Here is an 11,792-nt window from a genome sequence, read left to right as displayed (position 1 = left end):
GTTTTTAAACAAGTGTGCTATATAAAGTTAAAAATAAAAAATAAAATAAAATAAAGTTTTTTAAATTTAGAAGTCAATTTATAGCCATGGGGCTATATTTTTCCACTCTTGAATATGTCTATCTCTACCTTCTTTGTATCTCAATGAAATGGTAACAAATATTCACTTTTATCCAGAGGCTCTTTATGTATTTAATTTCCTTAAGATGTTTAGAATGTGGTAGATATTATGGTTGTTTCCTTATCTGATAAATAATACACCCCTTTTCTTTTACCCTCAGCATTTCAATTACATTTCACTATTACAAGTTTTGTGCTGAGAATGTATGCAGATGTGTCACAAGAAAGAACCAGGATTCAAATTAAAGTACCTCTATGAACCTTTTAGTGTTATCTAGAACACTAACAGGAAGAACAAACTCAGCTTTTACAAATATCAATAATAAGAATTTTGGCCAAATCAATGTTAACATCATTTTTATACTTGGAAAAACGTGGAGTACACAATTATGTAGGCTAAAAAATCAATAGCTCAACTCATACTTAAAAATAAGACAATACACTAAGAAGAATGATTTCAAGTATTATCTATTTAGAAAATGTCTGTAGAAAGATTCATTTTTACCTTAAGACTAGTGACCAATAATAGCACACACTGCAACTTGGGGACCTGGGTTAGAAAAGCAGTTTGTGGCTATGAAACAGATCAAAACTAACTAGCCATTAGGGACTAGAATCCCTGACCTCGATCTCATTACTACCAGGCTTGGCCCCACTGAATGAGCTGTTTATTGATAACATTTGGATACCTAGCAGATGAACGAACCTTTATTCCTTACCTAAAATCCCTTTCTTAGTTCTATATTATTCCTACTAAAATGTGACAGTGTTACTAATATGAGGAGCGGGGGTTGGGGGGGAGGGGCATTGCATTCCAAGAGACCTCGGAAAGCAGTTCCTGTTTTCTCTGTTCAACTAGGGAGAACATCGAAGCCCTACAAGGTGAGGTGATCTGCTAAATGGTTGCCAGCAGTAGTGGCAGCACTGGATCAGAACGTGGACCGCTTGGACTTCGCTTCTGAGTGCTTTCAGTTTACGAGGGCCTGACAAACGCAGGAGGTCATCCGTGAACTTGTCAGTACGGGAGTGTACCCTATGTTAGGAGCAGGGAGGTTTGGTTTCTAAATTTAAGTTCAGGCATGGTGGAAGTTATAGGACCCAATATAGTGAAAGGTATTGTTTGTTCTTTGTGGTAATGGGGATTGAACCCAGGGATGCTTTACCGCGGCCCTACACCCCCAGCTCTTTTTATGTTTTGAGACAGGGTCTCACTTGTTTGCAGAGGTTGGACTTGAACTTGTGATCCTCCTACCTCGGTCTCCCAAGTCAAGGGGATTACTGGCATGCACCCTTACACTGGCTTATTGAGAGATTTAAATGGTCTTCATTTGAGAGGTGATCAGAAGCCTCAAAAACTCTCTGAAGAGTCAGTGCAGTGATTTGTTTAAAACATTTTCCATGGAAAACAACCTTAACTTCAGCATAGTTAGGAATGGAGTCATTTGCAGGGAGTGGAAGTTTGGGTATAAGTGAATAAATACAAAGAAAAATAAAGGAGTAAGCTAAATAGTTTGGAAAGTCAGGGAATCTGGAGACCTGGGTCAGAAGGATGGATCTGGTATGTACGTGTGATAGGGTTGAGGAAGGTAGAATGGGAAGTGGGAGAGGGGTAGAGAATGATGAGATTAAATGATGCTGGAAAAAATGTATTCATCATGCATGATTAACCAGTGACTGAACAGCAGAAGGTTGAAGGTATGGCAGAGAAACTTCTAGTATATTACCACTTAGGGAACAGATGGTGAAAATCCTCTAAATAGTATTCATTTATATAAATAATAAAACAATGTTATCTGGATGCTAACGGTGTATTCAGCCTGTCTTAGATGGTGGCACTGAAGATTTCTTGTTAATAAAAAGAAAAACCAAAAAATCTTGGTAGTAGCCTTTAAAGTCATTATTCTTACAGGCAAGTACCTTCAAGATCTTTACTATTATGAACCACATATTGGGAACAACTGAGATGAGGTTTTAATGATGAGCTCTGGAGGAGAAAGACAATGTACTGTAGAGTGCCTTATGTCATCCTTATTTCTATCAGTGAGCCTCAGTCAGTGCAGTTTCCAGGCAAACCTTGCTCTCTACACCCTTGGGCCTTTATCAGGTACTTTATGATTGGAGCATGTGCCTGGACACCTTCTAGAAATAAGGGAACATCACACACACCCTGGATGCATGTCCTTTAAGAATTAGCTAAACCATCATTTCTAAAACATCTTTCCTTATTGCCCCCAGTGCTTCTAGACTATACTTGCTCTACATACCTCTACTAGAACATTTACCATATTGGAAAACAATGCCAAATTTACTACACTGTCTCTCTTGCCAGACTGAATTCCTTATAGCCAAGGCCTAGTTTGGTTAAGTGTTTATCTCTGGAAACTTGCAGAGTGCTTAGCACAAGGTAAACCATTCACAAACATTTATAAACTGTTAAACCAGTATCTCTGAAAATCCACGTGCAATAGAAATACCATCCAGAAATAATCTAAAAAGAATGAATATAAAATGGATTTTTAGGAAGGGGAATCTCAAATTAATATGAGTTTCTTTTGGGGCAAGGTCTTAGTTTGCCACATAACTCATGGTCTTTTTTTTTCCTCTTCTCCCATAGTTTGCCTTTGGCCATTTTGCTGCTTATTATTCAAGGGCTAGAAAGCAAGAAGCTGAAATCGAGATTGGTTAATGAAACTGTTTGGAAGCTGCTTTGGAAAAGGTTGGATGTGGTGAGTGATATCGGTAGGTAACGGTGGTTTGAGATTATCCATAGCTCTCCCTAACCCAGTCTTTCCCACTTCACAGCACTGAACCAATAGCTGTCCAGGATATGAAGCATATTTTATAAGCTCATTTCAGCATCACAGGTTTGTACCTTTGTTCTAAAGTATACATCAAGCCACAAGCCTTGATTTTAGGTTTGGAGAATTCTGTCACTATACCAACAGAAGAAAGAGTTGGGTGGTCTGCTTCTCTAGGGTAATTTCATGGTCCTAAGGAAAGAATTTAACAGTTTATTTTCTGAAGCTGGTTGAAGGAACATTCCTTAGGTGAAAAGATTCAATCAAGAATAATATTACTTACATTTTTGGGGAAGGATTTTTAATACAGAATTTCCATCTGTGATATATTTAAATTCTAGGCCTCAGGCAACAATTTCAGAAAAGGGTTTTCTTTACCCTTTATTAGATACAAAATAAAGAGTCCACTTTAGGGGTGGGGGCTTCTCCTTACCTTTCCACTTTTACAAAATATAAGACTTGCTTTGCCATTCCTAAAATCACACAAGCTACTCCTGCACCCCTCCCCCCAGCAAACTCGGATATTGGCATCAAAATGTTTAGCCCAACTTTAATTACTTGAATTATTTCGTATAAATATACTCATCTAGTAAGGAGGAGGATGGTGAGCTGTCCCAAAGACAGGTTGCAGTCAATAAGCGGAGAGCTGTCAATAATGAAATACAATGCTCTCTTGATCTAGTTTTGACAAGTCGACAAAGGCAGGTTTGGCTATTTGGGACCACTCAGTCATCTTGACTGCATACATTAAGAGGGTAAACCTAGACCTGCTGATTGCCAAGTTACCTTGACAGTGATTTCTAAGTTAAGGGAGGAATCCCAGATAACTCACAGCAGAGGCCTAAGCCATCACATCTGTCAATACAGATTCACACTTTGGAAGTGAAAAGAATGCGCAAGTTTTTTAATGTATACTTTATTATGCATTCTTGCAGTCCTAAAAGAGGAAGAGATTGTACTCCTTAGAAGCTTAAAACTTTATTTTTCATGACCTGTAGCATGTATTTAGGCTTTGAGTAGCGTTTGTGTAAAATCAAGGCCCACTCTTTAATGGCTGAATGCATACATTTAACAGCACATGGTGGATTAGCTGCTCCGAGAATTGCCTTTAAAAAAAGTAAAGTGAAAAACAGACAAAGAAATCTATAACCCTTAGCAGTCTTTCACATTTGTTTGGACTGTTCTTGAGGCAGCTTCGAGTCGGTGACAAGGATCTCGAAAAGATGCACCTGAAACAGTATCTGCGGGCAGCTGCATTTGCCAAGCGGCTTTATTGCTGCTTTCCAGCGGCGAAGGCGCAGCAGCAGTAACAGGGAAGCCAGAGCGAGCCTCCCCGGCAGCGGCGGCGGCGGCGGCGGCGGCGGCGGCACCGGCACCAGCGCAGTTTCCCCTCTCCCCAGCCCTGACTCTACGCGCACATGCGCACTGCGCCCGCAGCCCTGGACCATTTGTCAGGACTACTCGTGAGACGGAGAAAAAAAAAAGAGAAAATTTGGGGGTAAGAAGCCGCTGATCGGATCTAATCTCTAATTAATCTGAAGATTTGTCCGTGCAAAAGCCATTCATTTATTTTTCTGGGTGAGGATGAAAGTTGAGAGACCTATAGAGGGAAGGAAGCGCACCCTCGTCTTGTGAAACAGATCAGGGGAGGGGAAGGACAGAAGGGGTTTCTCCCCCACTTCTCTGCGCCTCTGGGAAAGAGGAGAAAACTTAATCCCGGGGAAAAAAGTGGGCAAGTGACTCGGAAACGGCTGGAGGGGGAGTCTCTGGGCATCTCACTCAGAAGTAGTGAGTGCGAGTGTGAAAGAGGAACAAAAGAGAGAGAAAAGAGAAAGGAAAAAATGGGGGGAGGAGAGACTTGTATTTTTTTCTTTGCGCGCACACGGGGAAGGGTGTGGGGGGCCGTGCGGAAGGGAGCCGGGGCGAGACGGCCGCGTCGGGTTCTCGCCCGCGCGCAGGCGGCGGGATGCGTGTGGGCCCCCTCCCCCGCGCCCCCCGAGCTTGTCACTTTGGTCGCTTTCATGACACCGGGCGCGGGGTGGGGGAGCGCGGCGGCGCCGGGCTCCGCCGGGGTGCGTGTCCGGGTGGGCGCCGCGGAACCGCAGCCCGGGCGGCCAGCGCGGCGGCCGAGGCAGGGGCGCCGGCGGGGGGCGCGGGGGCGGCCGGGGCCGCGGATCGGTGCGGCGGGAGGCGCGAGCCCCGCGCGCCGCCCCTGCGGCCCCCTCCGCCCGTGTGGCCTTTGTGCCGGGCGCGCACCGGAGAGCGAGCGAGCGAGCGCGAGAAGTACAAGTACGGAGACCCAGGCAGTGGGAAAAGAGGCCGGGCCACTTTCTCCCCGCTCGGGCTGCGGAGAATGGACTGGTTGAATGTGCAGGCGCGTCTCCCCGGCGTGTGCTGTGTGTGCGCGGCGGAAAGGCCTCCCCGACTCCCACCGCGCACACGCACACTCACACGCACGCACACACACACGGACTCGCGGCGGGGCTCGGCGGCCGAGAGTTTGCGTTTGCTTCCTCGCCGCCTCCCCATTCCCGACCGAGTGTGTGAGAATTTCATATAGATCAGCTCCAATTTCCGCCATTTTGGGAAAGTTGCACAAAAATAAACCCTCCGGTTTATTTCTGCCCGAGGCAGGAAAGTGCTTCGGGAAGCGAGGCGGCGCGGGCCGCGGCGGCCGTCCGCGCGGGGGAGGGCGCGGGCCGCGGGCCGGGCCGGGAGCCCGCGCCGTCGCGGCGTTCGCCCGCGCCGTGCCGTGCCGCGCCGGCCCGGGTGCGGGCGCGGGCGTGTGTCGGGAGGCGGCGGCCGCGGCGGCGGTAGCGGCAGCCGCGCCGGGGCGGCGGGCTGCGCTGGGGGGAGGCGCGGGGCTGCTGTTCCTGCAACTTGTTTACGCCTGCCTTATATTGGGGAGGCAAGCGGGGTCGGAGCCGGGGCCGCCGCCCGCCTCGCGCCGCGTGCGTGTGCCATTCCGGAATAATGGGCTTTGCACACTCGCGTCCTGGGCCCGGCGGGCCGTCCTCGCGCCGCGGCGGCGGGGCGGGGGAAGTAGAGGCCGGCGGGGGTGGGGATCGGGAAGCGCAGGAGCAGAGGCATCCGCCGCGCGCCCCGCGAGCTGGTGGGGGGAGGAGGAGGAAAACTTGAGAGCCCTGCAAGGGGAGGGGGCGCGGTGGCACGGGCGGGGGAAGGGCGCAACTTCGGGACTGGTAAAACTTTAATTACCTTGAAAGAAAAAAAAAAAGGCCCTATGATTTTAACCCCCGGTTCTGGTCAGAGCACGGCCCACAGCGCGACCGTGAGAGAAAGTTTAAAAGCGGGCGGTTTCCTCTCCGCCTTCCTCGCGCAGGGTTGGGGGTGTCCGTTTGTCCGTCTGCGCTCGAAGAGAGGTAGGGGTACCGAGCCGCACTCCAGGGTCGCGTGGACCGCGACTCTGGCCCCACCCTTCCACGGGGAGACGAAGGTAAACGTCGCTTCGGTTTCCCTTCTCAGCCCCCCTGCCGCCACCACCCCGCTTCCTTTTCCTCCCCCTCCCCGCCGATTTTTTGAGGGGACCCGAAAAACGGAGTCTCTTTCCTTATGCAACTTCCTCGGGCGCCCAGAGCACGGCCCTTCCCCCTCCCTGCATCCCTTGGCCCGCTCCTTTGCCACCTCGGGGCTACGGCCAGAAAAATGCATTCGAGATCATTCAAAGTGCACTGAAACAAAAACAGATTTTTAATTTTTCTAAGTTAAGGGAAACTGAGATGAGAAATAAGAATTTGGGGTTGGGGGGCTTCGGCTGGAGCGAGCGCGTCGAATTTTCATTTTGATCTTCCTAGGTGGTGGTTGGTGATGTCTTTATTAGTGTTGGGAGCACGACAGTCCCCGTACTGGCTATCTCGGTCGCGTGGATTTTTGCGCAAGTTTTTAGAAAAACACTGACTCGAGTAGAGAGCATTTCTCCGGAAAGTTTCAAGTGCAGCAAAATAGCGAACGTGCAAAACTGGCCAAGGGGAGACCTCTAGTGGTTAAACGCATCTTAAGTTCGGAAGGCCGAGAGCAAAGTTTGGCCTTTACTTGTAGCTACGTAGTCCGTTCAGACGTGGAAGTAATTAGAGGACCTGAGCGAGCAGCCAGATGTTGTGTGAAAAGATGCTGATCAGAAATAGAAAGTTTGGTAAATCCGAGAGCAATGAATTCTGAGGATTCAGGCCTCGTAGTTTACACCCGACATTGCTTATGTGAGAAAAGCACTTTGCTTTTATTCAGGGATTTGAGATTGGCCCTCCCTGGAAAAGAATCAATTGTTTTTGTATTTGTCGTCGTCATATCTTTCATCAATTTCTAGCCACGGTCAAAGCGGATACTTTTCATTTTGAATGTTAATAAAAGTAGAAAATGAAATATGTGTTTAAAACTTTGAAGAAATGGAAAAAGGTCTTTGAAATCTGCCTTTTATCTGAATCGGTCATTTTATTCTCTGATAAATATAACTTAAGGCTAGTATTTCGTTTTTTAACTATATGGTTGTATAGTCATGAAATAAGTAGCACTTCCTAGTTATAAGATAGTAATTTTGTTTCACTCTAAAGCATTATTTCTGAATACTTTGTATAATCTGATTTAAAACACTTAAATATGTGGGTAAAAACTGCTTACTTAATATCTATTCTTTTGCCAGTGTGTATTTTGTCAAGTATCTTTAATTTTAAGGATAAAAATAATGAAGCAAATTAAAGTTGTGTCAAATGATGCCTGTAAACTTTCATCTGCCTGTCGTTGGGTGAATTTAGGAAATGGGAATGATATAAATGATTAAAATCAATTTCACTTCATCTGGAACTAGTTTATTTTAACATATATAATAATGATATAGTGTGGAATTATGCATGTCAGTGTTTGAAAATGTGACTCATTAATTGTGGCTCATGAATTTGAAGGCTTCTTTTTGATGACAGTGCTTTTGATTTTACTTTCCTCTTTTAAAATCAGTACTAGATTCTTAAGAGAAGTCTTTGGGGTGCCCAGCAATTGTGAAGATCACTGGACAGTTCTGTGTTTCTTCATCACCACAAGGTAAGATTTGCTTGTTGATATAAATTGCTTGATGCACTTGAAAATGCTAAAAGCTGCTTTTTGGAAATGAGGAAGGAGAGTGTGGGCCAGTGTTAGCAGAAAAGCACAGGTTTGTGGGTGCTGCTTTGAACATGTGAAAGTACTGGCGCTAAATGTGATCGAGGGCTGGATGAAATGCTAGGAAGAATGAGAGTGTCATGATAATCATGAGACACACTTCCTAGATTTTTCTTTCAGTACTGAGGTTTGAAACCAGGGGCTCTTTGCCACTGAGCTATATTCCCCTCTTTTTACTTTTTAATTCTGAGACAGGGACTCACTAAGTTGCCTAGGTTTTTGCTAAGTTGCTGACCTGGCCTCCAATTTGTGATTGTCCTGCCCCAGCCTCCCCAGTTGGTGAGCCACCTCCTTTGGCTCTCTTACTGAATTCTTAATTAGCATTTCAACACTTTTTTTTTTTTTTCTGAAAGTATATTGTTTTATTCTTTGAATTTGAAAAACTGGGGAAACTGGAATGAAGTAATTGTAAAATAATGTAACTATTATGTAGCTATACAGTGATATGGAAGATTCTAGACTTTTTTTGGGGGGGTGGTACAGGGACTTGATCCCAGGGCCTTGCACATGTTAGGCAAGGGCTGTAGCACCAAGCTATCACACCAACCATAAAATTTTGAAACTTTAAGACTTTGGAGGCATGGGGGTCTGTAGTAAAATTTTGTAGGTGAAATTTACAATGAGAGTTTTGGAGTATTTAAATAACATTTAAGTAACTCCTATGGCTTGAATCCAAACAGGGCTGATGTGTGCCAGATAGCGTGGCATAGGATCTTGGTGAAGTTCCAGTGAGTTACCTTAGGCTTGTCAGTTTTTGAGTATATCTCCACAGGCAACACCGCTGTTGTCCAGTATGGTCTTTTTGGTAATTTTGGAGGCTTACTTTTGGTAGTCCAGGACCTACTCTCAGGACAAAGGTTATTCTTAGGCAGAGGGGGCAGTCATCTTTGGGACAGAACATCTAAGTAGTGGTTTCTACTATTAATACTTGTTTTGCATTTTTTCTCCTTAACCTTGCTTTCTCCTTTTCTGCTTGTTTTCCTGACTTCTCTGTTGTAAGTACTAAACTGGATTGCTAATTGTTTGGCAAAAACAAAAGGAAACAGAGATTAGACTTCCTTTTATGAGCAGGACTAATAATCCTCATTGGGCCAGGTGTGGTCTAGAAGTCAAGCCAAACAATTTCCAGTATGAAAATGGTTTTCAAGAGGAGCTGTCATTTTCTGCTTGCGGGTTGATTTGGGTAGTGTCCTTAGTGAAATAAATAGATGTGGTCTCTGTAGGATGTGTAGGTAATGCAGCAGAGACGGTGGAGCAAGAACAACTGTAAGACCTGCAGCCAGAGGGAGGGTTGAAGCAGAGTAATGGGTGTTTCCTGGGAAGGTGAGCTTCATGTTTGGGCATGATGAGCTGAGGACAGCACTTGTTTCTCTTCATTTGGAGAGTCACTATGGCTTTGGATAGAATGCCAGAATAGGCATCAGAAGACTGAATTTTGTCACTTAATATATCACCTTGTAAAATGACCTCCTTTAGCCTAGATTTCTTCATGTGGAAAATGGGAACAATAATACTTGCCTTTTTTTTTTTTTTTTTTTTAATTTAAAGATCAAATAAAAGTAAGAGTTTGAGAACTTTAAAGAATTATTTAAGCATGTGTTAATATTATCATTGTGCCTTAGCCAGGCTTTGTGAAGAGCAGGAGGAGGTAAGTTGTCTATGGCAGAACATGGTAATTTAATTCCTGGCTAAAATTTTTAGATTGGTTTCCAGTATATGCATTATATATACCTGTCAAAAATTTTCCAGCTATGTATCTTTCCTTGAGCAAAAAGTAACTTATCTTTGATAGTATTGGCTCCTTGAGGGAAGGACCATGTTCTAACATGATATTGGGTACAAAGCCTGAAATATATTTATCCCAGATTAGTCATTCAGTAAGGAGAAGGGGTAAATGAAAGGAATACTTTAAGATGATGCCTAATTGTGGAAACGGTAAGGTGGTTAAAGAAGAAGAATCGGTGTGAAGGGAATTCACATACTGTAATTAATATTTTTGTTGCGTGAGTCTGCTGGGAGAAGAGAATGAGAAAATAGGTATCTGGGCTAGTAGCGATTTAAACTAATTATGTGGACTAGAAAATGATTCCTGTGAATTACTGGATTTAGGTAAAGATCCACATGGTCTCTTCCCACCTTTTTCTAGATCCCTTTGCTACTGTATCTAATTATAGCCAAGTCTGTAAAATCTAGATAGAAAAATATCTCATAGCTACTATTGGTCATTATATTTAATTTGATGCTTCTGAATTTGACAAAATAAACCCTGGCAGTTTTATTTCATCTCTTATATATTATCAAATCAATGTTTTAAGAATTCAAAAACCCATTAGTAGAGGAAAGAAGAAATATGTCCTGTTTAATTAGTCCTTGAGTAATTGAGAGTTGGTTCCTGAATAATTTCCACTGGTCTGTTTGGTAGTTTATTTTTAAGAATCATATACTGTTTCAACCAACACTATTTGTATTAGATGCAGTTAGGATGGGATATTTACAGAAGTTTCTTTATGTAGCGTGGGACAAGAGTACTCTGGGGGTTTCAAGGATGTGTCACTGAGTGATCTCTCCAGCAGTGTTTCTGGTTATTTACCAAGTTTTTATTGACCCTGAAAGTGTGAATTCTAAAAGACTAGGTCTTTGCCCTTGTGGAGTTTTCTTGATCCTGCCCAGGAGTGGCCATAACTCTGAACTCCACTAATAATACTGTAACAGTTGCACATGGTACCACCAGAAATGAATAAGAGCTCTAGCAATTGTGGAAACCAGTGAGCTAGGAAATACTGATTTGGGGGCTAGTTGATGCAGGACCCTGGCCTATAATCATGTACACATGGCAGAGTACAGGATATTTCTTTTTTAATGCTTAGCCCTCAGAAGCTAGTAAGCAGCTTTTCACCTTCTATCAAGGAATGCCTGAAATATGATTGAGAGAATGATGGATTGTTTGACTTGTTCTCTTTGACCACTGCATGGACAGTTGACTTTCTGGGGAATATCTCATTACTACTGTCCCTATAAGCTACTGTTGAGGTATTTGTTCCTCACAAGGATTTGGGGTATGGGCGAAGATACTGTATTAAAAATATATACTTCTTTGTTTATTTCTGCAGTGCTGGGTTTGAACCTAGGGCATTGGACATTGTAGGCAAGTACTCTACCCACTGATCCATACTCCCAGCCTAAAAAATACTGTATTTAAGGAGATGGATTTATGTGATGGATTGAAGTTCAAGGGATCTGCAGAAGATACATTACCCAATGGGAATGTTCTCAGGATTTCTTTTGACTGTGTTAATTTTTTTAATTGATGTATGCAGATATGAGTCAGTAGCGGGAGGTGATGGATTAGTTAGTGTTGATTAGCAGTTGTTGCAGGGAGCAAAAGAAAAGAAACACCAGGAACAATGGGTACCCTTGAAAAACAACAAGTTTAATTTACTAGCACTAAGAAATTCCCATTTAGGAAATAGGATAGTTTGGACAAAAGAACAAGGAAATTTGAAGGGAACTTGAGTAAAGTTGGGTGATACTGAGAACTTTTTCTGATGAGTCCGAGTTTCTTCCTTAGAAGTGGATTTGAAATTAAGGGCTTGGATGGCCATTGTAAGGACTGCATGCATAGTATATGTAACATAGTAAAATGCCTTCATTGTTACCTGGTTTCTCCCATATATACAATCAGTGCTTTGTATGGTGTCAATATATACTT

General features: G+C 43.8%; 1 protein-coding gene across 7 annotated transcripts in view; it reads left to right on the top strand.

The window, feature by feature from the left end:
- The first annotated feature begins 4,324 nt into the window (after positions 1-4,324).
- L3MBTL3 (L3MBTL histone methyl-lysine binding protein 3) overlaps positions 4,325-11,792 on the top strand; it is a 286,629-nt gene continuing 279,161 nt past the window's right edge. For 5 of the 7 annotated variants that reach the window (XM_079148191.1, XM_079148190.1, XM_079148189.1 and 2 more), the window contains exons 1-2: positions 4,325-4,415; positions 7,883-7,966. The gene's annotated coding sequence lies outside the window, so the exon portion shown is untranslated. Of the gene's footprint in view, positions 4,416-5,185; positions 5,207-6,102; positions 6,372-7,882; positions 7,967-11,792 lie in introns of those variants that run through there. The other 2 variants (XM_079148187.1, XM_079148186.1) reach the window with 2 other exon arrangements.

This window comes from Sciurus vulgaris (assembly GCF_902686455.1).
Source record: "Sciurus vulgaris genome assembly, chromosome: 7".
NCBI classification, from domain to species: Eukaryota; Metazoa; Chordata; class Mammalia; order Rodentia; family Sciuridae; genus Sciurus; species Sciurus vulgaris.
This window is presented reverse-complemented; position numbering and strand designations above follow the sequence as displayed.